Source organism: Lynx rufus, unplaced genomic scaffold (assembly GCF_022079265.1).
Source record: "Lynx rufus isolate CCGP_SWC_20201006 ecotype Redwood Valley unplaced genomic scaffold, mLynRuf1.p SCAF_3, whole genome shotgun sequence".
NCBI lineage: Eukaryota > Metazoa > Chordata > Mammalia > Carnivora > Felidae > Lynx > Lynx rufus.
In genome coordinates, this window is record NW_025814845.1 from 115,643,459 (window position 1) to 115,648,131 (window position 4,673).

Sequence of the window (4,673 nt, forward strand, 5' to 3'; positions counted from 1 at the left end):
ATAAATTATATTCTCATCCTAAAGACTGCTGACACTGCTGCAAATTTACTTCAGAGAAGACAGTTATTCTATATCAAACTTTTGGGATGACAAGGCTTTTTAAGTTCCGTTTATGCTTCTTTTCTGGTTCAGAAGACTTAGAGGTCTTCTTCCTGCTACTTGCTGATTTTTTTTTTTTTTTTGGTAATTTCATCTGGCATTTTGCTCATATTTCACTATTCTCTGTCATTTTCATGGACTGATACCATGAACTGATATTTCCTCAGTTCTTGTGACACAGTCCTGTGGCCGGATCATTAAGTCATCACCCATTAACCGGCACTTCCCATTAGCCCAGTAAACCACGGTCAAAGTCTAGAAAAGTCTGGAGAAGGAGGTAAGACCTCTCCCAGCCCTTAGGGCCCTGAAGCCCGAGTCTTCCTATCACCTCTCCGCTCTCCTCACACATACACGGGGCTTTTCCATAACGCTGGGATCCAGAAAGAAAAGACTCCTGTGGTTATGAAGAGAGGAATTGAAAGTGGAGAGTTTCTAGCAATCCTTATCGAAATAACACTAGCATTCCTCACAGAGCTAGAACAAACAATCCTAAAATTTGTATGGAACCAGAAAAGACCCCGAATAGCCAAAGCAATCCTGAAAAAGAAAACCGAAGCTGGAGGCATCACAATTCCAGACTTCAAGCTGTATTACACAGCTGTAATCATCAAGACGGTATGGTACTGGCACAAAACAGATCAATGGAACAGAATAGAGAACTCAGAAATGGACCCACATATGTATGGCCAACTAATCTTTGACAGAGCAGGAAAGAATATCCAATGGAATAAACACAGTCTCTTCTGCAAGTGGTGCTGGGAAAGCTGGACAGCGACATGCAGAAAAATGAACCTGGACCACTTTCTTACCCCATACACAAAAATAAACTTAAATGGATGAAAGACCTAAATGTTAAGACAGGAAGCACCAAAATCCTTGGGGAGAAAGCAGGCAGAAACCTCTTTGAGCTTGGCCGCAGCAACTTCTTACTCAACACGTTTCCAGAGGCAAGGGAAACAAAAGCAGAAATGAACTACTGGAACCTTATCAAAATAAAAAGCTTCTGCACAGCGAAGGAAACAATCAGCAAAACTAAAAGGCAACCGACAGAATGGGAGAAGATATTTACAAATGACATATCAGATAAAGGGTTAGTATCCAAAATCTATAAAGAACTTATCAAACTCAACACTCAACAAATAACCCAGTGGAGAAATGGGCAAAAGACATGAATAGACACTTCTCCCAAAAAGACATCTAGTGGCCAACCGACACATGAAAAAATGCTCAACATCACTCATCATCAGGGAAATACAAATCAAAACCACAATGAGATACCACCTCACACCTGCCAGAATGGCTAACATTAGCAACTCAGGCAACAACAAATGTTGGCGAGAATGCAGAGAAAGAGGATCTCTTTTGCATTGTTGGTGGGAATGCAAGCTGGTGCAGCCATTCTGGAAAACGGCATGGAGGTTCCTCAAAAAACTAAAAATAGAACTACCCTACGACCCAGCAATTGCACTACTAGGCATTTATCCAAGGGATACAGGTGTGCTGTTTTGAAGGGACACACGCACCCCCATGTTTATAGCAGCACTATCAACAATAGCCAAACTACGGAAAGAGCCCAAATGTCCATCGACGATGAATGGATAAAGAAGATGTGGTCGGGGCGCCTGGGTGGCGCAGTCGGTTAAGCGTCCGACTTCAGCCAGGTCACGATCTCGCCTGGGTCCGTGAGTTCGAGCCCCGCGTCGGGCTCTGGGCTGATGGCTCAGAGCCTGGGGCCTGTTTCCGATTCTGTGTCTCCCTCTCTCTCTGCCCCTCCCCCGTTCATGCTCTGTCTCTCTCTGTCCCAAAAATAAATAAACGTTGAAAAAAAAAATTAAAAAAAAAAAAAAAAAAAGATGTGGTGTATATATATATACAATACAGTATTACTCAACAATCAAAAAAAAAATGAAATCTTGCTGTTTGCAACTATGTGAATGGAACTAGAGGGTATTATGCTAAGCAAAATTAGAGAAAGACAATTATCATATGACTTCACTCATATGAAGAATTTAAGATACAAAACAGATGAATATAAGGGAAGGGAAGCAAACATAATATAAAAACAGTGCGGGGGGACAAAACAGAAGAGACTCTTAAATATGGAGAACAAACAGAGGGTTGCTGGAGGGGGTTGTGGGAGGGGGGATGGGCTAAATGGGTGAGGGCATTAAGGAATCTACTCCTGAAATCATTGTTGCACTATATGCTAACTAATTTGGATGTAAACTTACAAAGAAAGAAAGAAAGAAAGAAAGAAAGAAAGAAAGAAAGAAAGAAAGAAAGAAAGAAAGAAAGAAAGAAACAGAAGAGAAGAGAAGAGAAGAGAAGAGAAGAGAAGAGAAGAGAAGAGAGAAAGAAAGTGGAGTTTCCTGCTCCTGCTGTTTGCATAAAAGGTGCTGCCTTCAGCTAGGAAGTCACTAGGGAAACAACAGAATCTGATTCCATTGATACTATATCCCCTTACAACACCTTCTCCACCCAGCCAGATGTTTTGTGTTTTATATGCTATGTTTTTAAATGTGCTTTATATTTAAGAACATCAATCAGATATTGTTTCTTTGTTGCTTAGTCTCCGATGGCTTTCTATTGCTCTTAGAATAATATCGAAATTCTTTATTCGACAGTTGTGATGTGGCTCTCATCACACTGGCTCCTTCTGTCCCTCAAAGTCATTGATTTTCCCACCCCAAGGCCATTCATTACACTGGCAGTTCCCTGCCCCAGCTCTTCCCGCATGGGGGCTCATTGTCATCCTTCAGTCTCAAATCAAATGTTACTTTCTATCACATGGTCTTACCTTCTTCATAGCATTGACCACACTGTGTAATTGTCCCATTGATTTCGCTGACCTATTAATCTGTGTCTTTTCCCTGAACTAGAATGTAAACTTCATAAGGCTCTGTTGTCTGTCTTGTTCACTCACTGTTGTGCACCCAGCACCTAGCACTGCCTGCAGTAAGGGATGCTCAGTAAAAGTGTGTGTTGGGTAGACAAATGAATGAGTGCTTAAAAATCCCTATACCCTTTGCGCCAAATCATAGTGGCCATGAAACTAAGCATACCACGTTGTAGGGAAAGAAGTAACATGCAAACCAAGAATTTACAGTCTGAAGTTTCTTCTCAGAGAAAAAGGCAAATACTCAATGTGCTAAGAACTACAGTTAAGAAAGTGTCTCGGTCCCATCCCCAAAATAGATAAAATTGGGATAAATTTACCGTTTGAAAAGAGAACGCCCAATGGCTAGTACCCACATCTTCCAGGTGTTGAAAAGATCAGGTGCTTGGGGCGCCTGGGTGGCTTCGTCGGTTAAGCGTCTAACTTCAGCTCAGGTCATGATCTCGCAGCTCCTGGGTTCAAGCCCCCCATCGGGCTCTGTGCCGACAGCTCAGAGCCTGGAGCCTGCTTCGGATTCTGTGTCGCTCTCTCGCTCTGCCCCTCCCCTGCTCATGCTCTGTCTTTCCCCTTCTCTCAAGAATAAATTAACATTAAAAAAAAAAAAGCTTAAGAAAAGATCAGGTGCTTGCTAAATCTCCACTTAGGGTGTATCTTCGGGAAGACATGACTGGAGCACAGACATGTTACAAAACGTAAGCTTCTTGGAGGCCTGGGTGCGGGGCCCCTGGGCGGGCCTCCGAGCCCCGCTGCTGCTGCCCATGCGCGGCCACAAGACCCGCCAGGACCCGCCGGCCAAGTGCAAGGGTGGGTGCGTGGCGACCCGCCCGTGGTGGATCCCGTTGAGTCCCGCCAGAAGGTGCGCGCCCTCAGGTGTGTGTGACAGGGAAGAGGCTGCCGTCGGCCCCGTGGGTGGTGTGTCGAAGCGGGCTCGCCCAGAGGGCGCCGACTCTGCGCGCGTCTCCGCCCGGGCTGGAGTTCGCTTCGCTTCCGAGATGCAGAAGAAGGTGCACGAGGCCCGGGCGCTGTCCCTGCAGAGCGCAAGGTGCTGCGGGATACCGCTGAGCACCGCGACCTGAGGGCCTGGAACCAGGCGGAGAACCAGCTGTTGCTCGGGCTGAGCGATTGGCGAGGCTGCGGCAGGAGGGGCCTGAGCAGAAGCAGCGGCAGGTGCAGCAGACGGCGGCCCTGCAGCTCAAGGAGCAGGAAGTGCTGCAGCTGCAGGAGGAGGCAAAAACATTTCATCACCCAAGACAACCTGGAGGTGGGGGTGGAAGAAGCGCTGGACTCCCAGAAGAGCTACAACCAGGCCATCACCAGAGAGGGGCTGGTGGGCAGGTCCCGGCACAAGGGCTCTTAAGTGTCCAGTGAGGACAGTACCCACCCAGGGCCCATGTGTGTATGCGGGTGGGAGGGTTGGGCCTGATCTGGAATCAACCAGTTTCTTATGAAGAAGGAGGCTCAACCTGTCCCGGTGGGGCCCTTACATGGTGGCCTCTGCAGCCATCACTTGGTCAGAAACTCCCATACGCAGTATCCTGTGCTGCACACACGTACAACTCAGCAAAGCACCAGACCTTAGAGGTTTCCATCTCACGGAGGAGCAGAACGGACCATAGTCCCCCAGGGAGCCAGGTCATCTACTCAGTGGTCATGGAGGGCAGTGGTTGGCAAATTACAG

General features: G+C 46.8%; 1 pseudogene; it reads left to right on the plus strand.

Moving 5' to 3' along the window:
• Positions 1-3,675: 3,675 nt before the first annotated feature.
• Positions 3,676-4,352, plus strand: LOC124521141 (28S ribosomal protein S26, mitochondrial-like; annotated as a pseudogene).
• Positions 4,353-4,673: the final 321 nt, after the last annotated feature.